The sequence below is a fragment of the Callospermophilus lateralis genome, chromosome 17 (genome assembly GCF_048772815.1).
Source record: "Callospermophilus lateralis isolate mCalLat2 chromosome 17, mCalLat2.hap1, whole genome shotgun sequence".
NCBI classification, from domain to species: Eukaryota; Metazoa; Chordata; class Mammalia; order Rodentia; family Sciuridae; genus Callospermophilus; species Callospermophilus lateralis.
The window spans coordinates 63,502,641-63,529,723 of NC_135321.1; the positions used below are offsets into that span (position 1 = coordinate 63,502,641).

General features: G+C 43.6%; 1 pseudogene; it reads right to left on the reverse strand.

Moving 5' to 3' along the window:
* Nucleotides 1-6,717: 6,717 nt before the first annotated feature.
* The window catches only part of LOC143382699 (E3 ubiquitin-protein ligase RNF213-like), a 67,422-nt pseudogene continuing 47,056 nt past the window's right edge, over nt 6,718-27,083 (reverse strand).

The following is a 27,083-nucleotide window of genomic DNA, read 5'->3' on the forward strand; positions in this document are numbered from 1 at the left end:
GAGAGAGAGAGAAAGAGAGAGAAAGAGAATTTTTAATATTTATTTTCTAGTTTTCGGCGGACACAACATCTTTGTATGAGGATGTGTGCTGAGGATCAAACCCGGGCCGCACACATGCCAGGTGAGCACACTACCGCTTGAGCCACATCCCCAACCCAAATTTTTTAAAAATCAATTAAGAAATTTTTTTAAAGGAGAAAAAATACACTGAATAGTGGGTTTTATTGTGTTATATTTGTATATGTACCTTGCAAATTTTCTTTAGTTGTAGATGAACATAACGCCTTTATTTTATTTATTTTTATGTGGTGTTGAGGATCAAACCCAGTGCCTCATATATGCAAGGCAAGTGCTCCACCTCTGAGCTACAACCTCAACCCATGTACCTTGCAAAATTTGATAGATTTAAATCCTTAGTACCCCCTTGCCCTCCCTTTCTCCATTCCCCTCATTCCCTTTCTCTACCCTACTGCTCTTCCTTCTAATTTCAGGAGTTTCCCTTTTTCTTCTTAAATTCCACATTTGAAAGAAAACATGATTCTTGATTTTCTGAGTCTACCTTATTTTGTCTAACACAGTGTTCTCCAGTTCCATCCATTTCCCTGCAAATGACATAATTTTGTGATTTTTTATGCCTTAATTAAATTTCATTGTCTATATATCATATTTTCTTTATCCATTCATCAATTGACTGATACCTAGACTGGTTCCATAAATTGGTAATTCATAGAATAATTCACAATTCACAAGAGTGAATAGTGCTACTATAATCATGGACAGGCATGTGTCACAGTTGTATGCTGATGTTAGTTCTTTGGATAAATACTGAGGAGTAAATGGTTTACTGGATGATATGGTGGTTCCTGTAGGTATTTCTGACAGTGGAAATAAGGAAGCAGTCCCCCAGTGAGAAAACTCCTGGGATGGGGGGACATAACTGGTGCCCTGATTTCCATGATTGGAATGCCCAGACATTCCCTGCTGAGGCTATTAAGATAACTATGCTGATGCACTACATGGCTTACATAGTGACATCCTTTGAAGGAGAGAGGCTATGTGTTTGCATTAACCTGGACCTTATCTTAGTTAGCTAGCACTCAGGGTTAAAGGAATACTGGTCAAAGTGTAATCACTGTTAGTAGGTAATATGTAACTTTTTGGGTTATTAAAGATGATGGCAGAGAGGGGTAAGCATTCCTTTTGTCTGCCATCCTTCTGTCTGTTTCCACTCTTCCCTGTGTGTCTGTCCTTTGTGTGCCTCCTCCACAGTTCTCCCCACACAAGTGTTCCTTTACAGTCTTGGGGGGAATCTCCATAATGATTTCCATATTAGCTGTACTAATATAGATTCCTAGAAATGATGCGAATGGTCCTTCCCCACCCCGTTCTGCCAGCATTTATTGTTATATGTATTTTTAATGGCTGTCAGTTTAAGTGGAGTGAAATGAAATCTCAGTGGAGTTTTGATTTCCATTCTCCTGATGACTCTAGTTGTCAAACATTTTTAAAAAAAATTTTGGCTGTTTGTACTTCTTTTAAGAAATGTCTCTTTAACTTTTTTGCCCATTTATGGAATGGGTTTTTTGATATTGAGGGGTTTTTTTTAGTTCTTTTAATATTCTAGATATTAATCCTCTGACATTCTATAGATTGTGTCCTTGTGCTATGAATTGTCTCCTTTGCTGTGAAGAAGCTTTTTAATCTGATGCCTTCTAACTTATTGCTCTTATTTACTGAGTTGGAGAAGTCCTTAATATTTACTGAGTTAGAGAAGTCCTATTAAGAAAGTCATTGTCTATACTTATATGTTGGAGCTTTTCCTTGTTTCTCCTCTATCAGTTGTGAAGTTGAAGGTCTTTTCCTAGGTTTTTGGTCCAATTGAGCTGACTTTTGTTACAGAGTCATAGATAAGTACCTATTTTTAATCTTATGGATATCCTGTCTTCCCAGCATCACTTGTTAAGAAGGCTTTCTTGTTTCCAGTGTAACTTTTTGGCACCTTTGTGGGTCTGTTTCTGTGTCTTCTATTCTGTTTCATTGATCTACATATCTAAATGTATGTTAGTACCAAGCTGATTTCATTACTATGACTCTGTAGTATAATTTAAAGTCAGACATTGTGATACCTCTAGCTTTAATCTTTTTACTCAGATTTATTTTGACAATCAAGGGTCTCTTGTTCTTCCATATAAATCTTGGGATTTGTTTTTTATGGTTTTGAAAAGAATATCATTGATATTTTCATGGAAGATTACATTAGATCTGCAGATTGATTTTGGTAGTATGGTCATTTAACAATATTAAATCTTCCTATCATGAGCATTTGTGGTCTTTCCATATTTTGTTGTCTTCTTCAATTTATTTTTTCCATGTTTTGTAAATTTTGCCTATAGAAGCCTTTCACCTTTTTGGTTAAACTTGTTGCTGTTTTAAGTTCTTATAAGCTATTGTTCATGATTTTTTCCTCTAATTTCTTAACAGACACATCAGTAGTGTATAGGAAAGTGATTGTTTCTATATGTTGTTTTTGGATCCTGCTACATTGCTGACTTTGTTTATCATTAGAAGTGTACTGGTGGAGCTTTTTGGATCTTCTAAGTTCAGTATAATATCATCTGCAAACAGAGACAATTTGGTTTTTCTATTTGAATCCCTTTTATTTCCCTTTCTTACCTAATTTCTGTGGCTAGAGTTTCAAAAAAATATATTGAATAAGAGTGATGAGAGTGGACATCCTTGTCTTGTTCTTGATTTTAGAGGAAATCCTTTCAGGTTTTCCCTATTCCATACAATGTTGGCACTGGGTTTGTTGTTTATGGCCTTAATTATGTTAAGGCCAGTTCTGCATATCATCATCAGCAGGACGATCACCACCAGTGTCAGCTTGGGTGGAGGGTGATTGCCTCAGGGTGGCAGGTGGCAGCTGAAGGCACCCTGCACAGCTGTAGTGCAAAGGCTTGGGTAGCAGGCACCCCTAGGCAGTGACCCTGGGGTGGGAGGCTGTGAGGCATAGAGGCAGACACACTGCAAGGCTTTCCTCTGACCCTCCCTTGTGCCTAGGCAGACAGGGGGCAGGAAGGAACTCAGCAGCAGGGCACTGCTATCCCCTCATTGCTACCTGGAACCCAGGACCTTCACACCTAGAAACCACAGTAGCAGCTAAATGTGCTCCCATAGTGGACTCGGTGTATCTGAGGAGAGGAGATGAGCACTGGGATATGCTGAGGCCACAACACTTTCTCTGGTTTTCACCCATCAGCAGATCCCTCGTTCCCCAGAGACACCAGATTTTAAACAGTGGCTGCAGCAGCAGCTTCTTGGCCTGGGTACATTGTACTTCTAATCTTGTTGAGTCTTAGAATTTTTTGGTTTCTTGTCAGATTTCTTTGATGATCCACTCATCATTACAGTGTGTATTGTTTAATCTCCATGTCTTTGTATATGTGGTTTACTTCTTGCTGTTGATTTTTAATTTTACTCCATTACCATTGAAACAGGATATGTGGAATCATTTCATTTTGTTTTCATATTTGCTAATGATTACTTTGAAAATCATCAGAGGGAGGTAGTACAGTAAAGGAAAAACTAATCAAAGAGGAAAACTAATTCAAGTTAAATAACAAAAATAAACAAATATGGCTGGAAATACAAACCATGTCTCAATAGTAACCCTAAATGTTAATGTCTTAAACTCACCAAAAGACAGGCTAGCAAATTGGATTTAAAAAAAGATCCAACAATATGCTGCCTCCAGGAGACTCATGTGATAGGAAAAGACATACACATACTAAAGTTGAAAGGTTTCAAATAATCATACCACTCACATAGACTGTGAAAGCAAGCAGGGGTTTCCAAACTCATATAACATAAAGTAGACTTCAAGTCAAGGTTAATCAAGGATAAAGATGGACATTATAAACTGCTCAAGGGAAGCATACATCAATAAGACATAATAATCATAAATATATAAGTCCCAAACAATGGTGCAACTATGTTCATCAAACAAACTCTTCTCAAATTCAAGAGTCAAATTGACCACAAAACAATAATCTTGGGTGACTTTAACACACCTCTCTAGCCACTGGATAGATCTTCAAAACAAAATGTTGAATAAAGAAACTACAGAGCTCGATAATAACACAATTAATAACTTACACTTAACTGACATATATAGAATACTTAAACCTGCATCAAGCAGATACATTTTTTTCTCAGTAGCACATGGATCCTTCTCTAAAATAGATGATATCCTATGCCAAAAAGTAACTCTTAGCAAATATAAAAAAGTAGAGATACTACCATGCATTTTATCAGATCATAATGGAATGAAATTGTAGATCAATGACAAAATAAAACATAAAAATTTCTCCATCACCTGGAAACTAAACTATATGATACTGAATGAACAATGGGTCACAGAAGACATCAAGGAGGAGATTAAAAAATTCCTAGAAGTAAATGAGAACATAGACACAAAATATAGAAATCTCTGGGACACTGTGAAAGCAGTACTAAGAGGAAAATTCATTGCATGGAGTTCATTCCTTAAAAGAAGAAAATGTCAATAAATAAATGACCTCACACTACATCTCAAAGCCCTAGAAAAAGAAGAACAAACCAGCAGCAAAAGCAGTAGAAGGCAATAAATAATTAAAATTAGAGCTGAAATCAATGAAATTGAAACAAAAGAAACAATTTAAAAAATTGACAAAGCAAAAAGTTGGTTCTTTGAAAAAATAAATAAAATTGACAGATTCTTAGCCAGGCTAATAAAGAGAAGGAAAGAGAGAACAAAAATTACCAGTATACACGATGAAAAAGTTAATATCACAACAGACACTACAGAAATAGAGAGGATAATTAGAAATTATTTTGAAATCTTATACTCCAATAAGATAGAAGACATTGAAGGCATTGACAAATTTATTAAGTCATACAATTTGCCCAGATTGAGTCAGGAAGATATACACAATTTAAACAGACCAATATCAAGTGAGGACATAGAAGAAACCATAAAAAGCTTACCAACCAAGAAAAGTCCAGGACCAGATGGATACACAGCCAAATTCTACAAGATCTTTAAAGAAAAACCAATACAAGTACTCTTCAATTTATTACAGGAAAGAGAAAAAGAGGCAGTAATTCCAAACTCATTCTATGAGGCCAATATCACCCTGGTCTCAAAACCAGGCAAAGACACATCAAAGAAAGAAAACTTCAGACCAATATCTCTAATGAACATAGATGCAAAAATTTTCAATAAAATCCTGGCAAATCGAATAGAAAAACATCAAAAAGATTGTGCACCATCATCAAGTGGATTCACCCTAGGGATACAAGGTTGGCTCAACATATGGAAATCAATAAATGTAATTCACCACATCAATAGACTTAAAGATAAGAAGCATGTGATCATCTCAATAGACACAGAAAAAAGCATTTGACAAAATATAGCACTCCTTTATATTCAACATAGTAGAAAAACTAGGGATAACAGGAACATATCTCAACATTGTAAAGGCTATCTACGCTAAGCCTCAGAACAACATCATTCTAAATGGAGAAAAATTGAAGGCATTCCCTCTAAAAACTGGAACAAGACAGAGATGCCCTCTTTCACCACTTCTATTCAACATAGTTCTTGAAACACTGGCCAGAGCAATTAGATCAAAGAAGTCAAAGGGATATGTATAGGAAAAGAAGAACTTAAATTAGCACTATTTACTGATGATATGATTCTATACCTAGAAGGCTCAAAAAACTCCATCAGAAAACTTTTAGAACTAGTAAATAAATTCAGCAAAGTAGCAGGATATAAAATCAACATCCATAAATCAAAGGCATTTCTGTATATCACTGACAATACTTCTGAGAAGGAAATGAGGAAAACTACCCCATTCATAATAACCTCAAAAAAAAGATATTTGGGTATCAACTTAACGAAAGAGGTGAAAGATCTATACAAAGAAAACTACAGAACCCTAAAGAGAGAAATCAAAGAAGACCTTAGAAGATAGAAAGGTCTACCTTGCTCTTGGATAGGCAGAATTAATATTATCAAAATGACCATACTACCAAAAGCACTATACAGATTTAATGCAATTCTGAACAAAATCACAATGGAATTCTTAATAGAAATAGAAAAATAAATCATGAAATTCATCTGGAAAAATAAGAGACCCAGAATAGCTAAAGCAATCCTTAGCGGGAAGAGCGAAGCAGGTGGCATCACTATACCAGATCTTAAACTATACTACAGGGCAATAGTAACAAAACAGCATGGTACTGGCACCAAAATAGACTGGTAGACCAATGGTACAGAATAGAGGACACAGAAATTAACCCCAAAATTACAATTATCTTATATTAGACAAAGGTACCAAAAACACGCACTGGAGAAAAGATAGCCTCTTCAACAAATGGTACTGGAAATCCATTTGCAACAAAATGAAATTAAACCCCTGTCTCACCATGCACAAAACTTAACTCAAAATGGATCAAGGACCTAGGAATTAAATCAGAGACTCTGCGTCTAATAGAAGAAAAAGTAGGCCCTAATCTTCATCATGTGAGATTAGGGCCCAACTTCCTTAATAAGACTCCAATAGCACAAGAATTAAAACCAAGAATCAATAAATAGGATGGAATCAAACTGAAAAATTTCTTCGCAGCAAAAGCAACAATCTGTGAGGTGAACAGAGAGCCTACATCCTGGGAGCAAATTTTTACCCCTCATACATCAGATAGAACACTATTCTCTAGGATATATAAAGAACTCAAAAAGCTAAGCACCAAAAAAACAAATAACCCAATCAACAAATGGGCCAAGGACCTGAACACACACTTCTCAGAAGAGGATATACAATCAATCAATAAATACATGGAAAAATGCTCATCATCTCTAGCAATCATAGAAATGCAAATCAAAATTACTCTAAGATATCATCTCACTCCAGTCAGAATGGCAACTATTATGAAGACAAATAACAATAAGTGTTGGTGAGGATGTGGGGGGAAAGGTACACTCATACATTGCTGGTGGAACTGCAAATTGGTGCAGCCAATATGGAAAACTGTATGGAGATTCCTTGGAAATCTGAGGATGGAATCATCATTTGACCCAGCTATCCCACTCAGTCTATACCCAAAGGACTTAAAAATAGCATACTACAGGGACACAGCCACATCAATGTTTATAGCAACTCAATTCACAATAGCTAAACTGTGGAGTCAACCTAGATACCCTTCAGTGGATGAATAGATAAAAATAATGTGGCATATATACACAATGGAATTTTACTCACAATAAAAGAGAATAAAATCATGGCATTTGCAGGTAAATGGATGGCACTGGAGAAGATAATGCTAAGTAAAGTTAGCTAATCTCCCCAAAAAAACCAATGCCGAATGTTTTCTCTGATATCAGGAGGCTGACTCACAATGGGGTAGAGAGGGGAAACATGGGAGAAATAGATGAATTCTAGATAGGGAAGAGGGGAGGGAGGGGAAGGGAGGAAGAAGGGGATTAGCAAGGATGGTGGAATGTGATGAACATCATTATCCAAAGTACATGTATGAAGACATGAATTGGGTGTCAATCTACTTTATATACAAACAGAGATGAAAACTTGTGGTGATTATGTATAATAAGAATTGTAATGCAACAAAAGTACATGTATATAGACATAAATTGGTATGAAAATTTGTGCTCTAAATGTGTAATAAGAATTGTAATACATCCCGCTGTTGTGTATTTAAAAAAAAAAATAAAATCAATAAAAAGTAAAAAAAAAATCCATCAGCTGGCACAGTGCATGCTGGCCTTGAATTCAGTGCTATGCCAACACTGTCTTTCCAGCTGCCCTTGAGGCACAGTGGAGGGGAGGGGAGCTATGTCCCCAGCACATAAAGGGACAGAGTAGAGAGTCCTATTTTGCTTGCCGGTCCTGTTTCTGTGCAACTGCCACTTTCCATACAGAGACACAGCTGGCCAGCAGTATCTCTTCTGGGAACTGGGATTCCACTTCCGGAAGAACTTCGCTCTCTTTAGTTTCCATGTAACTCACCAGAGTGTCCCTCAGGCTGCAAAATCAGGCACAAGAGACAGTGTTTAGAGCATTCAGGAGCCTATCAGCTCTCACTCTTTCCAGGACTGGGGTGCTAAGACCAGAAATACTTAGGGTCAGCTTCAGGTAAGCCAGCTGCCCAGTTCCTGAGCTGGACCTGGAGTCCTAGACTCAAGGCTTCTGGGGGGTGGAGCTTCCTCGATGATGCTCAGCTAGGCCATTTCCGGCACTCCACTGATGGGCCTGTCTGGCTGCATCAGAAACAAAGCTTTGCCACTCAGAAAAAGGAAGGTGTTCCCTCTCATGGTTTATCTTACCAAAGGTTGCAAATTCTCTAGGAAGGGGAACTTTACTGTACAGGCATGTGCCATACGGCCTGAGGGCAGAAACAGCAAATGTAGCCTGACTGTCCATCCAGAAAGCCAGTCAAGTGAAATACCTGCCTCATACCACACATAAAAGTGAACTGACTAATGAAAGAAATGTGCAATGCAGAACTATAAAAGCAGCAGGAGAAAACAGTATGGCTTAGCACCCTGGGATGTGATAAGGAAGTATGTCCCTATGGCAGCTTTTTTTGGGGAGGCAGGGGAAGTACTGGGGATTGAACCCAGGGGTGCTTAGCCACTGTGCCACATCCCCACCCCCCACACACACTTTAAAAGAAATATATTTTTAGTTGTAGATAAATGCAATAGCTTTATTTTGTTTATTTATATGTGATGTTAAGGAGCGACCCCAGTGCCCCACACATGCTAGGCAAGTGCTCCACCACTGAGCTACAATCCCAGCCCACATCTCCACCCCTTTTCAATATTTTATTTAGAGATAGGGCCTTGCTGAGTTGCTTAGGGCCTTGCTAAGTTGCTGAGGCCGGCTTTGAACTTACAATCCTCCTGAGCTCCTAAGATTACAGACACACACCACTGCACCCAGCCCCACAGAGGCTTTATGAAAAAAATCCTATCAATTGACTTCTTACTTCTATCAATTGTAACATGTAGATCAAAGGAAATAATCTATTCTATACAAAGAGCTTTTACAAATCATTAAAAAAGAGATAAAGGGGCTATGTATACCACTCACCTGGGTTTGATTCTCAGCACCACATATAAATAAATAAAATAAACATATTGTGTCCATCTACAACTAAAAAATAAATATTTTTTAAAAGAGTGAGATAAGGGCTGAGTTGTGACTCGGTGATAAGAGTGCTTGCCTCGCATGCGTGAGGCCCTGAGTTTGATTCTTAACACCATATAAGAATAAATAAATATTATGTCCATCTACAACTAAAAAATATTTTTTGAAAAGGAATAAACTGGTTAGGGGTGGTGGTATATGCCTGCAATCCCAGCAACTCAGGAGGCTAAGGTAGGAGGATCACATAGTTGAGACCAGCCTTAGCATTGGTGAGGTCCTATCTCAAATTAAAAAATAAAAAGACCTGGGGATGCAGCTCAGTAGCTAAGTAACCATGGGTGCAATCTTTGGTACTAAAAAAAAAGAAAGAAAGAAAGAAAGAAAAAAAAAAAAAACAGATCAACTGCCCTGCCCAATAACCAGAAGCTACCAAGAGCTATTTCCGAGGATGATAAACAAATGGTGATAGATTTTAAAATGTGCCCAGCCACACAAGTAGGTAGGAAAACAAGTGAAAACAAGACACCATCTTTTGGCCATTAGATTGACACAAATGTAAAATTCACAAAATTTTGGATATTTCAGATTTCACACATTGGTGTAGCTTAATCTACCTAATCTAAAATGCATACTTCTTTGACATAGTTAGGTCTACTTGTTATAATGAGCATATATGATTTCATAGTTATCTTTTAGAAGTCCCCAAAAGATTAAAACCAAAGAAATAAGTTCTCAGTTGCTCTGGTGATGGAGAACAGTAGACAGAGGGTCCTGTGGTAAGATGGAACTACCTTCATGTCAAGGGAGATGCCAAACATTCTAGGAGTGCACACCCTACCTCCATTCAGGGTTGAAGCTCTACCGGGCCTGGGTGTTTCTTAGTTTCAACACCAGCAGCTCATGGAGCTCCATGAGGAAAGCATCTAGGTCTGTGTGATTCAGGAAGGTGATGAGGAGCTTAGCAATTTCTGGGCTGAGGTCTGCTTTGTACTAGAACTGATTTCCCAAAAGGGATCCTAAAAAAGATGAACAAGTACAACATCAAAGCCTGGGACCAGTGTGCAGCACCCTCAGTCTGGGCAGAGGCAGGGCAGACTCACTTTCTTCAGTCGCAGTAGCTGTTCCGATTTATGAGCAGAGAGGAATTGCCAGAGGACAATAGCATGTTTTAACTGACATCTGCTTAAAGCCTGGAAAAGGAAGAGAGTCCCAAGTAGGAGAGAAGGCTCACTCTGAGTGGTACCCAAGAGCACTTCTCCCTAATTTTGTCCATTTTCATCATGAGGCCATCTCTGTTCCATCCACAAGTCTACCTGTCTCATCTTGGAAACATCTGAGAGTCTCCCCCTCCTGCAGCAGCTTGTAACTGTGAGTATCACGCAGTGAGCAGGTAGTCAATGTCCTCAGTCACCTGTGCATCCTGCTCTACTAGGTGGTCAGCACTGAGCGTCCCTGCCTCTCCTGTCCTCAGTGTGCACTGAAACTCTGTGGACTGGTAAGGGGTAGGGTTCCTGACCACCCCTTTCCACAGATACCTGCACTAGGCTCCTGCGTGGTGGCATTCTGGCAGGAAACTAAGACCAGGTGGTCCTGATTCTCCTTGAAAAGCACAAAAGACCTACCTTTAAAACCAGAGTTGTTTGGTTCGCTCATTCGCAGGATGTCTTGGACATACACATTTAGGTGCATATTTGGATCCCCACCAGCTGTGCCTAGAAAGCCCAGAGTGACCTCTATGATAGACAGTGCTTCACGGACATCACTGTAGGACCAAAGCTCTCCACTGATGGCACCCATGGCCGAGTTGGGGAGGGGGCTCTGAAACCAAAATCAGGACAGAGTCTTGGGTCAGGCTATTGCTTCTCCTACTTAGTAAGAGCCTAACTGTGAGCTGACAGCACAGGCGAGGCCAACTATCCAGCACTTATGGTAAGAGCTGATGCTTGTGCTTGAAGGGATGCCGAGTACCGCAGCCTTTCAGACTTTGCACAGAAATCAGCCCAAGTTAACTGAATCCTCCACATGATCCTTGAGGACAAGGAGAGGCACAAGAGCCTCTCCACTTTTTGGTAGCAGAACCTAAGGAGCAGGAGTAACCTTTAGCACCTGAAGCAGCTGCTGATCTGTTGCTGAATATTGATATCTGGTCATGATATCATCATTGAGAAAACAACCCCCAGGGGGGCGGTCTGTTCTCATCAAGAAAGTTTGGTGATCTGCCATCCTGCTTGCCTCTCTGAGCTCTGGGCTCCCTAAGCTCCTCAGGGAGCCAGAAAGCCTGGTGCTTACAGCAGACACCAGGATGAGATTGTACTGTCCTTACATATGTGGACGGAACAACCCTGCAAGTGAGGGTTTATCATGACCACCTGTGCCATTTTGTTCTTAATGTCCACAAAGAGATGTTCTAAGTTCCAGTCATGTCTGTATACCAGCGTGGGTATTCCCTATGTGAGAAAGAAAAGAAAGTTTTTGGAAATTAAAATAGAGAAGGCTTCCATCTGATGACAAATGTATTCTTCAGCAGTGACTCAGTGGAAGTACCAAGCAGGACAGTATATTCCTGGGCAAGGCATGTAACTTTGTTGTGTTCTGATGACTCTGTTCCACACACACTCTTTGGACACAGTAACACAAGAAATCTAGCCTGGCTACAGTGACCTTGCAGATATTGCCCTGTAGAACAGTGTATCTGCCGACCACAAGAGAGGAAGAGCGCTGGAGGAACAGGAATGGGAATGTGCACATTTGTGATCTATCCAGCAACACTGAGCAGAGACTGTGCACAAGGCAGCCACTGTCAGGATGAATTAAAAATGACTTTAGGCTCAAACAACTGACAGGCTGACTATAATGAAGGAATAAATACATCTGAGAATGACACCTGACTGGACCCGTAAGGATGAGTGCAGCCACGGTAAGGGACAGTACAGAAGTGCCACTGTGTTCAGGAGTCAGGAGGCAGTTCACAGGATTTGATGCAACAAGGAAGGAAGGGGCTGGAGACACCAGGAAGGTTGAGCTAGGGTCAGGTGACAGGGCCTCTGTGCCAGATGGGGGAGTGTGGTGGAGGCCATGTAACTGTCCACATGCTGGGGGTGGGGGTTCCTGACCGCCCATTTCCAGGGGTGCCTGCACTGATGCTCCCCGCATAGGGGCATTCTGGCAGGAAACTAAGATGAAGTGGTGCTGCTGGCACTGGGCAGCTGGACTGACAGCTGAATGCTCTGAAGTGAAGCCAAGGCCATGGCAGTTAGAGGACAAGGGAATGGGGAAGTTCTGCATGGTGGTTCCTGGGCACGGACTGCATATGCAACTGAAGGGGTGGCAGCAGTGAGGTCTTCTTGGTGGTGCCATTAACTATAGTGGAAACCCAGTCCACTGAGACTTGAGGCTGCCCTGGGGGACAGGTTCAGACAGTGATGGTGATGTGGAAGAGAGCTGAGGATACCTCCCGGCCCAGAGAAGGTGTAGGGACCACAGATCATTAGTAGGGAGGAGATAACACAGACAAGATCCTGGGTGTCACTTGTCTGTTCCCCCTGAAACTCACAAGGGCTGTTCATAACTACAGCAAAGCGTTGGCAGAGGGCCCAGCCTACCTTGAGGGTCAGCTGGGGCTTGCCCTGGAGGAAGTGGCTGCTGATCTGCCGCTGGATCTTCTCCAGGTCAAATTCCTGTGAGGTCTCCCCACCTTGCTCCACTTCATACTGGCAGTTGGAGAGAATCAGAGGCATCAGGTCCCGCTCCACTTCGTAACTGACAACATGCAGGTCAGTGACGTCTGAGGCATCCACAGAATAGCTGAGGGACACAAGATACAGGTCTTAGTGTCCAGAGCAGGTGTGTGAGGCCTAGGGCTTTGGGGCATATGCTCCTGCTTCTGCCCTTATAGTGTAAGCAAGTGAAAACCATGTGCAAATACAGGGCTTTATTGAGGAAGGCTGAGAGAAGATCTGGGGGACAGGAGCTGTTGCTGGCTAGAGTCTGCAGCCCAGCTTGGTGGCAGGGGTGGTGAGTTTATGCAGTACCTGTTGTTTTCCTTGGAGAACTTCTCCATCGTGTAGATGATTTCATTATGTAGATTAATCAAGTAGCTAACTAACGCAGTTGAGCAGAGGCCCAGGCCCCGACGCCGGGGCAGGATGACCTTAAAATCTGTGTCCAGATCCAACTCAGAGTTGTAGTAGCCTTTAGGTAACTTGATTTCACCTTTAAAAGACAGGGTCATTACTAAGCAAAGGGATGTTGCTCCAGGTGTTTGTCTGGAGGCAGGGGAAGAGAAGGGAAGCCATGGGCAGCCATGTCCAAAGATCTAGGCCCTGGCTGTTAAGTTTCTAGTGCCCCCAACTCCTTTCTGATTCCATATTTATAGACTCAAGATGACTGAGGGTTACTTTGGAGGTTGATTCATGTATCTCAGCACATCCATCAACAGGATGCGTTGCCACACACACATCAGGGTGCTGGAAGAGCCACGTAGAGGAGGACACTTACCATTGGTCTCCAGTGATCGCCTCAGGGCATTCCATGTGGACAGGAAGATGGTGATCCTGTTGTGGCATAGCTGCCTTAGCCCATCTGTTGAACACAACACTTGGTAAGAGCCCCATGGAAACAATCCCCACCACCACGCTGGCCAGGGTCAAACCACAAGGCGTGTTCCCAAGAACCTGACCCTGCACCTTCCCTCACTCAGCTGCATGCCTGAGTTTCAAGTTTTAGGCTGTATGAGAAGCTGGAGAGGCTGAGGGCTTTCTAGCCACAGCATTGGCTCATGGCCATCTCTGGGATTTAGCATCCTTTGCCTCTTTCTCTACCTTAGGACCTGAGCCCCACCCTCATGTCTCAACCTGAATGATCCTTTTGAACCACCAAACATAGATGGTCCTGATCTTTGGTTGCAGCAGACAGCAGTCATACCTGAACTGTGACTGCTAATAAAACTCCTGATGGAACAGGAATATTCATCTTCTGGAACATTCTGGAATTGTTTCACTAGATCCCTTTGCAGGGCCAAAATCTCAGGTAAGAATTTCACCAGTCTCAGTTCTGCTCCCTGCAGAAGAGAAGTGTTACTGAGCTAACACTTCCTCTATTTAACTGAGAAACAACATGGGGTGTATAGATTTTAGGGCAGGCTGGGGACTTTCTGTGTAGTTTAATTTGGTCAGTGGGTTGTTTTACATGATTATACCCTGAAACTTGCAAATGGGAAAGGAGTCATCCCATCCTTTCACCAAGTGGTGAGGGATGTAGGATGAACTGGATCAAGTCCCCGCCCTCCTCTAATAAAAAGCTGCCTCAAGGACTGAGCTGGGCCCCATCTCTCAGTTTGCACAAGAATCAACTCTAGATGACCAAAGACCCAGATGTAAGACTTGACCTCTGAAGCTATCAGCAGAAAAACAGGGGAAACACTCCAAGACATTGGCATAGGTGATGGGTTTCTGGATAGGACCCCCAAACCAAAGGAAGTAAGAGCAAAATGACAAATGGGATCACATCAAACTAAAAAGTTTCTGCACAGCAAAGGAAACAACCAACAGACTGAAGGGACAACCTAACAGAATGGGAGAAATAGCTGCCAACTCTTCACCTGACAGCAGGCAAATACCCAGAATATATAACTCAATTTTTTTTTAAAAATCAAAGTAATCCAATTTAAACATAAGCAAATGATCTGAATAGACAATTCTCAAAAAAAAGAAATATAAGTGGTTAACAAATATATGAAAAAATGCTCAATATAATAGCCATCAAGGAAATGCAAATCAAAACTACAATGAGATGCCATCCTACTATAGTTAGAATGACTCTTATTAAAAAAAATAATAATATAGGTGTGTAATCTCAGCTACTTGGGAGCCTTAGGCAGGAGGATCACAAGTTTAAGGCCAACCTCAGCAAGTTCTAAGTTAGTCTAGGCAATTTAGTGAGACCTTGTCTTAAAAAAAGAAAAGGCAGGAAATGGGGGCTGTAGCTCAGAAGTACAGCATTGTTTGCTTAGGAAGCCCAAGAAGGCCCTGGGTTCAATTGCCACTAGTCCCCCTACACCCAAAAATAGATGAACCTAAACATAAAATAATAAATGCTAGCATAGATGAAGAGAAAAAGGAAATCTAATATATTTCTGGTACAACTGTTAATTAATACCTCATAATAGAGAACAGTATGGAGGTTCACCAAACTAAAAAAAGAGATCTACCATATGATCCAACTATTCCACTCCAAAGGAAATCAGGTATCAAAGAGGTACTACATGCTCATGTTTATGTGGCACCATTCACAATAAGACACAGAATCAGCCTAGAAGGCCATCAGCAGATGAATGCATAAAGAAGATGTGGTTTAAATACATAATAGAATATGATTCAGCTATAAGAAAAATGAACTCCTGTCATTTTCAGCAAAATCGATAGAACTAGAGGACATTATGTTAAGTGAAACAAGCCAGACACAAAGACAACATCAATGCATGCTATATGCATACATGGAAATTTCACACCAATTCCCATTATGTATATAGCTAATGAATTAATAAAAATAAGTAATTTGAGAAAAATTTTTTAAAAATTGACTCTTGGGACCATGGTTGGGTGTGAGGCTGCTGAAAGGAAAGACCAAAGCCTACTGCAGTGGTAGCTGATGTGATTTTGGGTTTTGTTCTGAAGGGCCAGGATCCAGCATCCTCAGTCAAATAAAACCATGTCTTAATAAGAGATCACAACACTAACATGAAGTCCTTCCTAGTGTGAGCACCAGATGTTCCCCAATCATTATGCTCCCTGCCAGCTGTGGTACTGGTCCATGAAGGAGGTGGTGTGAACCTCTACTGTGGCCCAGGAGAGCTCAAGTGGGTGAAAGCTGGGGATGGTTTCTGGGTCTGGCAGGTGTGACTCTACACCCCACAGCCCCATCATGCAGCACACTGCCTCCCACCTACAGGGCATAGGGAGGGCTCTGGTTTGTTTTTGGTGTACATTCTTTGTTTTTAATATTTTTTAATTATAGTTGGACACAATACCTTTATTTTATTTATTCATTTTTATGTGATGCTGAGGATTGAACCTAGTGCCTCACACGCGCTAGGCAAGAGCTCTATGGCTGAGCCACAACCCCAGCCCCTTGGTGTACATTTTTGACTGTTCAGCAGGCACTTGCTGGTGATCACCTACTCAGCTTCTGGGGATGAACACAAGGTATCACAGTCGAGTAACCAGTGTGGTCTCTCCTGGCCTTCCTTAGAGATCACTGCTAACCTCACCGTGCACTATGTAATGTGCATATTACTCCTGTGACTTCAGCAGATGTGTCTTAAGATCTCTGCGCTCTTCCCTAAGACTCCTGATACAGGTCTTGCATTCAGAATCACAGTGCTGATGGGGTTGCTTAGGATTCTGCCTCCAGGAATGATGACTTTGAACCCAGGCACAGAGCCTCCCATTCCTCAGGGGAGGTCTACCAGGAAAAGGGGGAAGCCCATGAAGCAGACACACCTTCTGCAGGAACTGCCAGAGCACGGGCACCATCTCCTTGCCGTTTTTCTGCTCCACAACGTGCTGGAGGTACTCGACTGTGATCTTCTTCCTGCAGCTCCAAATCTTTGAGCAATGAGCCACACTTTTCTGGGGCAGCTGGGGCAAGAAGCTTGCTGGGTCACATATATGATTTTGGCCACAGGGCTAGAGCTGATGCGCTCATCCTGGCTGATGAGTGCGCCCACAGTCAGCAGGGTCTTATCTAGATGCTGGATAAAGAAATGACACAGCATTCTGCAAGTGAGTCATTGTCACAGACAACCAGGCAGCTCTTGGACCCACGGTAGCTCCTTAGGAATCTGCCTGCACAACCCGGATACTTGCTTTTGCCATCTTTCACTGATTGGGGGGTTCCTTGTTCATAGGGCTTTTGCCTCCACAAACAGAGTGAGACTCGGGGCCTTCATTTCACTGCCCTTTTGCTTCCTGACTTCCCTGACCTGCTGTGGATAGTCAGCTCTGTGATGTTCTCAGCAGAGCAGTCATGAATCCAGAGACATTGTCGATGCATTTCCGGAGGGTCTCTGCCTCTTACTTTCACATCCTGCTAAAAAAGCAGTGGAGCAGGCTGCCATCTGCCCTATGGGAACTCCTGATAATCCTTGGCCTTACTTAAGACTAGTGCAGGAGGGGGATAGCAGAAGGAGGGGTTTCTCCAGGTAAGGCCTCTAACAGCCCTCCTGAGGATAGTGGGCCAACAGTGCTCACAGATGAATGGGACCCCCTCCTGGACAGAGGGCTAAGGAGTGGTCACCACTCACAACTTACCTCCAGTTCAGGTAGAAGAAGAGCTTCGACATGTTTTTCCCAATTGTTTCTATGTCCTTTTTTTGACAATTTTGCATCAAAATTTAAATGTCCTACAAAGAAAATCAAAATGTGTCTGTTACCCAACAAACAAAAAGCAGCACTCTCTATACAGTAAACACTGAATAATGTTAATAGAGATAGTCCTCCTTTTGGGGTGATAACTTCCTAAGTTCACCAGGTACTGTCAACACCAGCCTCCAGGCCTTGTGAAGACACTTTAGTCTCTGATAACCCTCCAGCCCACAGCTGTGGCCTTGAAAGTATTTTAAACAAATGGCTAAGGACAGGACGTGAATCAAAAGCCTAGGGGCACAGCAATGCTGACAGCTACCCAGAGCCACCTCACTGCTGCCCCCAGGCCTGTAGGCAAAGGTGGTCCTGGGGAGCTGGCAGCAGGTTAGGGCTCCTGACTCCATGTGTGGTGGAAGCCACACCAGAACAAGAGGTGCTCGGCAAAATCAGTGTTGCTAAGATGTGAAGGACATGCTAATGCTGGTTTCTGATGAAGACACCCCTGAAGTGGAACAGATTCTCCGGTGGTGGTAACAGACATTTTATTGCTACTGTCATTATCTGTATGCTTTTAAATAACATTGTTCTACAATGGTACAATGATTGTTTTAAAAGACTTTTGCAAGTAAGCAAGAAGAAACTGAAATCCCTCCTAATGCCACTCAGATAACAACTTACATATTCCCCTCACAGACCTTTGCTTTTGGCCTGGATTTAAATGTTTAGAGTAGAAGAGTTAGCTTGGCAGACAGTGTTTTGTAGCTTCCTTTGTTTATGTAACAAATTGTGTACATGTACACATTAGGTCAGGGTACAAGTGTGACATCTCTGGAAAGCAGAAGTGGGACATGTCACCTGCTGGGGTGCCACGTGCTCCCAGGGCACAGGTTAATGGTGCATGCACAAGCACCAGGTATCAGTGCTGCAGGCCCAAGCCAGGCAGGTGGTGTGTGGAGGAGCGCAGCAGCCCCTCCAGCCCCCGCAAGGAGAGCAGAGCGCTTGCTCCCACTCCTATCATGCCATTCACCAGGAGCTGAGGGAGCCTGGCCTCTTGGCCGTTATGCCCAGCCCACATCCCTTGCTTATTCCAGTCAGGGAGTGGGTGCTGCTCTTTGAGAAGGCAGCACAGCATGAGGTGGACCACATGGGTGGTCTCGTCGGCACTCTTCCCCAGCATCTTTGTCAACTGCTCCAAGTCTCTCCGGACGTGCTGCTGCAGGAATCCTTTTGGGTCACTCACTGGAGGCTTGATGATATTTATCACAGCCTGTGAGGGCAACGAGACAAGAAGTGTAGTGAGATCAATGTGTAGAGGACACAGTGAGAAGCCAAGGGAGCGAAGCACCAGCACTGGGGAGAGGGTGGTTTCTAGGTGAGGTCAGGGTGCTCTCAGCATGATGCAGGCAGCAGAGGAAGGGAGGGAGGTGAGTAGAGCCAGAGATTGCTGGCTCTGATGTCATCCTGGAGCAGCAGGGAATGCTTCCCTGCACCTCCTGCAGCCACCACAAGGGTGTAGGTGACAGGGTCCCACCACCTCCCCATGCCCAGGTGTGGGCATGGACAGAGTTATATACTCTGAGTAGTCTATATGATCTGATTGTTGCATTGTATACACATGCTAAGATGTCACACTGTAACAAACGTGTAATTGTTTTGTGTCAGTTAAAACAGATTTTAAAAATTAAAAAAAATGAGGAGGATTTTCCATAATCTGAGGAGTAGTTCCCCATTGCATCATATCCCCCAGAGGGAAAAGTAGGATCTATAACTTTTGCATTACCCTGTGGACTAGATAAAATCCCTAGGTGGCTAGGACTTTGTAGACAAAAGGACTGGATGCAAACACAGCAGGTTCTTCCTATATCAACATAAGAGAGTCTAGCGGTAGCATCTTATACCTCGGGATTTTGAGTGGCTCCCAAAAGCATAGCCAGATGAGTGAGTAGGCGCATGAGAATGAAGATGACTGGGGACAGGTCTCGGTCAGACACTACTATGACATCTCTGGGTTGCGGGTGGCCCAGCACATGGCCAGTCTTGGTTCTGTCTGTGCTGTCTCTGGAAAGGATGAGAGGAAACAGGGTGAAGACTAGAGATATCTGTTTCTCCTCAGCTCCAGGGGCCTCACATGTTAATGACTAGGTTCCCAGTTTGGTTTTTTTTTCTTGTTTTTTTTTTTTGGTTTTGGTAATGGTAATGGGGATTGAACCCAGGGGCTCAACCACTGAGCCACATTCCCAGCCCCCACTTTTTGGGGGGCACTAGACCACTGAGCCACATTCCCAGCCCTATTTGGTATTTTATTTAGACAGACAGGGTTGCTCAGTGCCTTGCTTTTGCTGAGGCTGGCTTTGAACTCACAATCCTCCTGTCTCGGCCTCCCGAGTTACTGGGATGATAGGTGTGCATCACCACACCCAGCTAGGTTTCAAGCTTTGAAGAAAACATTAAAAGAAACAATTATTCTAAGCCTAGACCACCTGCCTCCACATCTTTCTCTCTTTAGACCCACCCAGCTGGATGGGCAAACTCTGCAACTTTCCCAATGTTAAATGGCTGCACGATGTGGCCATTAGGGCAGGGTGTCAGGATGGAGACCAACACCTTCCTCATGACAGCAAGTTTGGGGCATTTTTGCATCCATGTGAGGATTGTCTATGTAATTCTCAATTTTCCCAAATCAAAAACTGGGATATACAGACTGGAAAAAGTTTTCAAGATTCAAGGACATTGATAATTTAAGAAGATAAGTCTAGACTATTTTAAGCTTTGTAACAGAAAAGCCAGATAAATGGTGAGGTAGAAGGTCCTGCATGTCATCTTAAGGGAGCTCTGACAGCCACACTCATCTCAGGATCAAGCATGGGACTGTGAGATCAGATTTTTATTTTTATTTATTGTTTTCAGTTCTGGGAATTGAGTGGGGGCTTCACATGTGCTAAGAAAGTACCCTACTTTTGAGCTACACCCCAAGTCCTTTCTATTTTTATTTTAAGACAGGGTCTCACAAAGTTTTCTGAGCTGGCTTCAAACTTTCAATCCTCCTGCCTCAGCCTCCTGAGTAGCTGGGATTACAGGTGTGCACCAATATTCCTGGCTGAAGGTCAGATTTTTATCTAGTTTCTGAATCTGGTATAGTTAGCCTTATGTATCTGCAGTTCTGCGCCTGTGAAGTCAACCAACTGTGAATCAAAAATATTCAGAAAGAACTGTGTACTGAAGAGTAGCTTTTTTTCTTGTCACTATTTCCTAAAAATATGATAAATGGGTATTTACATAGCATTCAACTTGCATAAAGTATAATAAGAAACCTAGAGATGATTTTTTAAAAGTCTATGGGAGGGCTGGGGATGTGGCTCAAGCGGTAGCGTGCTCGCCTGGCATGCATGCGGCGCTGGGTTCAATCCTCAACACCACATACAAATAAAGATGTTGTATCCACAGAAAACTAAAAAATAAATATTAAAACATTCTCTCTCTCTCTCCCCGCCCCCCCCCTTCTCTCTGTCTCTCTCTTTAAAAAAAAAGTCTATGGGAGGCCAAGTACAGTGGTGCACACCTGTAATTCCAGTGCCTTGGGAGGCTGAGGTAGGAGGTTCACAAGTTCAAACCCAGCCTCAGCATCTTAGTGAGATTCTATGCAACTTAGCAAGACCCTGTCTTTAAATAAAATATAAAAAGGGCTGGTGTTGTGGCTCAGTGCTTAAGAACCTTAGTCCCCAGTACCATTAAAAAAAAAAAATGGTTTATAGGAGGATATTTGTAGGCCACAAGCAAATACTGTGCCATGACATATAAAGGAACTGAACATCTGGACCTGAGTATCTATGGAAGAAAATGTCCTGGAAACAAGTCTCCACAGATATGGAGGAATGGCTGTAGTTAATATGACTGATTACAGGGCCCGAGCTGGAGCTCAGTGGCCGAGTGCTTGCCTAGCACATGTAAGGCACTAGGTTCAATCCTTAGTACCGCATAAAAATAAATAAAATAGTACATGTATGAAGACACGAAGGATGGGGCTCTACTTTGTGTACAGCCAGAGATATGAAAAATTGTGCTCTATATGTGAAAAAAAGAAAAAATAAAATAAAGACACTCTATCCATCTACATCTTAAAAAGTTTCTAAAAAACACTGATTACATGTTCTTTCACTTTTCTCAAATTAAAAAAACAAAACAGGGAAGAGGTGCAACTCAATGGCAGAGCTCTTGCCTAGGATATGTGAGGCCTCGGGTTCCATCCCCAGTACCACAAAAATAAAACAAAGCAAAAAACCCAAAAAGCTTCAGCACTACGTGACTACCGATGTGCTTGATGTGGATCCCCAACATGACACAGTCCAGATGTAGAACAGTGGTGTTATTGATCCTATAATTCATATGATTCATCTGCTGGAATGGACAGCCCAGAGCCTCAGGCTCCAAGGGACGGAAGCTGAGTCCACATACCTGATACTTTGGAAGCCAGCATGAGGTCTATGGTTGATACCTCCTATTTTAGCACCACAGTCAACACAGAAGCTCTGCTCCATCGGCTTGCCACACTGGGACATAGGGAGGACACACAGTCAGCACTGCATCCAGCATTGGTACATGTGCAGAAGCCACCCTGCATAGGAGGTGGTGTGTGCCACAGACTGCATCTGGTGCATGTGTGTGTTAGGGAGGAGAAGGAGCCCTGGGGAGAGGGTGGGCACTTAACCACATATACTGTTCATGGGCAAATGTGGCTTCACTTTCCAAAAATAAAGTTTTTTACTCCCAAGTAGAGTGATTAGTGTGTATAGCCCCATCTTCCTTTCTCCTATTCACTGCCTTCTCCATCCCTGTCTAGCATGCCAGCCTCTAGAGCATCCTTATCTAACACCAGGAATGATGGTGTTAATAACTTCTAAGCAGACCTCCTCACATCCACTGGACAAAACCAAAAAAACCCAACCATAAGATTTGCCACCACTAATGGGCCCAGGTTTCCAAGTTAAATGGCACCCCACTACATGCTATGAATCACAGCCACAGCAGGTCCCTACAGCTGCAGTGCTCAGACCACAGAACTCAGTGATAAGAGCGGTCCTGGAATCTCTTCTTATTTCACTCCTCAGACAAGGAAGCAAGTGGGAGTCAGGAAGGGAAGTCACATCAAGGAGCATCCTGTTCACTTTAGGGAGTAGCACACATAAATCTAGTCCAGCAGCAGCATGTTGCTCAGCAAGTGCAGATAGAGCAGCCCGGGAGATGCCCTGGAGTCCCAGATGAGCAGCATGTGCTTGTCTCCCAGGGCTCATCACCCGTAAGTCTTTCCTGTCCTCTCCTGTCCTTTGGTCTCTAGCCCACATTCCTCTCTGACTAGTGAACCAGCTGAGGGTCTGTGTGGCTGAGCCCTGCTGCAGGGCCAGGGAGGGAGGTAGGGCTCCCAGCCAGCAGCACCATGGCATCCCAGGAGACTTGGGCAGTGCCTGCAGACATTCTTGGGCATCACACTGGGCTAGGGGGTGCTGCTATACCCAGTGAGCTGAGGCTAGGCATGCTGCTAAATATCCTACAATGCACAGACAGATCTGCAGGAAAGAATCATGTTTACAGTGCCATTTAGACACTCAGTTGGAACACCCTGAGTAGCCCTCAGAATACACCTATGTCTCCCTCATTCCCTAGGCCCTCCTTCCCCTCCCAGATGGGAAATGCACATTTTGAGCCTCCCCCAAACACCATGGCTCACCTCTCCTACAGAACATGGATGACCATAGGGACAAGCTGTTCAAAGAACAACAGGACACATGTTAGCTAGTGAGTCTCCACCAAATGACCTATGTGGGAAGGGGAAGTTACTGCCCTCCTCTCTAGCCCTGACCAACAGGACACACAGCCCATGTCCTCATGATCTCACCAGAAGCCTTGAACCATGCCATCAGCTAAGTTTACTTGACATGTCAAGTAAACTGGAGCTCAGTGAACACATGTCATCAGTGAAAAATGTCTGCATTTAGCTTTCAGAGAGAGGTTAGATTCCATACACACACCAGGGGTAACTTAGTGGCAGGGGGGATAGTGTTTTATACTTTTATATTCTCTTGAATTTTTCCTTTTATGGCAAGAGAATGATTTAGAACAACTTAAAAAATAGTTTTAGAAGGTTATTTACTCAAGGCAACAGCATAACTCACATAAAGTCAGAGGTTATATGGCTGTCTCCCAGGTCCAGACTACAGGAAGCTCTCTCTGGGTCAAAAACCCCTGGAATGTGACTAGCCTTTGAATGAGCCTCAGCATGGTCCCCAGGTCCCCCTTATTCTAAATGGCATGTTCTGCCGAGCAACAGTGCATTCCAAAGGGTCTTGTCCCATGACTATGCAGGGAAATGATTTGGTCATCTAGCCAGCCAAGTCTGTGGCCCTTGAACCACCAGGAGGAGGCAGGTGACATGGGCCTTCAGCAGAACCTTGTGAAGCCAAGTACAACCTCATGTCTGGCATGGCCGCAGGCTGACCTTCCAAGCTGAGAGGAGTGAGACCCTTCCTCTTACACCGATACTCACTATACCAGTGGACGCCTTCCAGGCCCTTCCACTTCTGAGCTTGAGCCAGCAGGTCTTCAGGCATCATTGGAAGAAAAGCATTCTGAAAGACCAAGAGCAGAAGTGGCCCTGCTGAGTGAGCCTGTGGGCTGCAGCTGCAACCCAGGAAGAGGGACAGAGTGAGAAAGTTTCTTCTCAGCTCAAGAGCTGTTCACAGAGGATGAACAACAGCTCTGTGTGAACTGGCAAAAGGTAGGGCATGTTTTCACCAGCACTGTGCTGAAGGATCAAGTGGGGCAACGGGGCAGAGAATCTAGAAGATGGACAAGTCGGAGAGTTCCCACAGCCACAGGCCAGGTCTCAACATGAAAAACCCTGAAGTTTCACTGTGAAACCAAAGTCATCATCATGCAGCTTACCACCATGCTGGCTGGGGAGAAGGCCAAGTTCCTCAGGGGCACCAAGACTTTGCTCTGTCCACACAGAAGGACAGCCACAGTGTGAACAGCCATTTCTGTCACTGTTCCTTCAAGACTGTCAGCACCAGGTCCCGCGCTCAGCAAGGGCAGAGTGTTGGCCACGAGGGATGCTGCGAAAGGCCTAACCCCCAGAGGAGACAGGATCTTGCTGTCCTCAACGAACCTGCTCACAGCCTCGCATTGATGGCATGAAAGATGTTTTTCATGTTAGGATATGTCAAAGAAGAATACTGTGTGAACTTAGGGTTTTCTCTTTGAAAGTCACATATTTCAATACTGAGTGCACATCAAATATCAAGGTAAATATATTTAAAGGATTACTAATGGAGGAGAAATTCTTCAGGAAAGAGAATTTTCATATAAAAACACAGCAACCTCATTCCTGAGTGCAGATCTCAACACTCTGTTTTGATAAACATTAGGTAATGTTCCTGAGACTGTAAGATTTAGGGTTAACAGAAAATAGTTCTTCCACATAACAAGGGTACACCCTCTATTATCCTGATAGGAAATAAAAGTTTATGACTTCTACTGTGCTCAGAAAGTCCCTCCTAATCATGAGACTGAACTCAAGCCCCAATGTGTCACTCACCTCTGGCTTAGGATGGAGGTTCAAGTTGTGGGAGCAGTGGAGAGCAGCCACTTCTCGGAACAGCAGCAGGTAGACGGCCTGTTGAGCTCCGGGGCTCCTGCAGGCCTGCGGGTGGAGCGTGGAGCGAGCACTCAGAAGCTACACAGCGCTACCTGGAGCAACCTTCCATGGGCCACGCACCATGGCCCTCCACGCACATGACTGTGGCTATGAGTTCATGAGACATGCTCAGGTTAACCTCAGTGCACAAGGGCCAGGCAGTCATGATGGAGAAACAGAAGTCAGCACCTGTTCTCCTCCAACTACTTCACTGGTCTTAGAAATGTTTCCTGAGAAGTTTTTCTATTTCCTCTTTCCAGCATAAGGCCCAGATAAACTGGGACTCAAAAAGGAAGCAAGACCAGAACAATTTAAAGATTAGAATCCTGGGGCTGGGGTTGTAGCTCAGTGTTAGAGCTCTTGCCTAGCACGTGTGAGGCACTGGGTTTGATCCTTAGGACTGCATAAAAAGTAAATAAATAAATAAAATAAAGGTATTGTGTCCATCTACAGCTAAAAATATTTTTAAAAGATTAGAATCCTAAATCCCTGTATCAACATCAAAATAGACACATAAGCATATATGTGGATTGTGAATCCATACAGCTATGGATTTTGCTAATTGTCCTGACATCTTTCACTTACCAGTGAGACCATGGGCATCTGCCTTCTGGCATATAGTGTCACTCTAGAAGCTATTCAGAGGCCCTCTCCACCACATCTGCATCCTTTGACATAACCAAGGTCAGGGGGGCGACCTGCACCAGGGAGAATCTTCGAGCCCATCCTACCATAAGAGCAGCCTCGAGGCCGGAGACCTTGCACTCGAGCATGGCTTTGCCCACTGCGTCACGAAGTGCCTTGTACTTGTCCCCATGCACCAGGTATTGGTCCATCTGGCCCGTGTGGTCTTTCTGCAGCTCAAAGGGTTAGTCATGGTGGAGTGGGTTGAGGTGTTCTGCAAGGCCCATCTCCATAGGCTAAGAAAGACAGCAGACACCACTGGAGGCTGGAGGGAGCTCAGCTTGGACTCCCTGTAGGGTCCAGGCATGACAGTCCTGGGCGTCTTCAGGAGCATGGCTTCCACAGGGTCGAAGAGCCCAGGGAGGAGGGAGGCTGACCCTGGAGCTTCTTGCTTTCTCTACACATGGCACCACCCCAAACGAGGTGACAAAAAACATGTCATCTTTGAGTCCCAGTTGGTCATATTAAAGATGCCAAGAGCTGCAGTGCCATATTTTTTAATCCTAGGACAGTAAAAATTTTCAAATTTTTGAGCACTGGGAACAGAAAAGCCTGAAAGCCAAACTCATTACACTTGTCTCTCAATTCTACCCACCTCTGCCTGGCACAGAGCACAAGACACAACCTGCAAGAGGTCACCTTTTAATTTACTGGAAGCAAATATTTAAAAAAAAAAAATACTCTTTCACTTTCCCTGAAGTGAAGCCTAGATAAACAATGAACCAGAAACACACACAAGTGTGCACACACATGTATCCATGCCTACCTTTGCCCTATAGCAAGTGGCCTAAGCCCACCCTGAAGCAGAGACCAAGGACCAGATGCCTGCCTGTGTACTGCCTGTTGTAAGGGCTGGGAGGGTGAGGAGTAGTGCCCATAGCTTGCCCACTCTGCCAGGGACCTGAATCTCACCTGCTGTGCAATGACTCCCTTGGGAAACACCCACTGGCACCAATGGCCTTCCCTGGAGAGACTTTTCACAAATTCCATCCCACGCAGGCTCGCGAGCCTCCGGACCAGGTACACGCGGTGCCAGTCGTTCCCTGCCTGGGTGCAGAACTGCTGGACATGGCGCAGGTAGCACTGCTGTTCCTCAGCCAGCTCTGAGAGTGCAAGGAGAAAGCTGGTTAGCGACTGGGG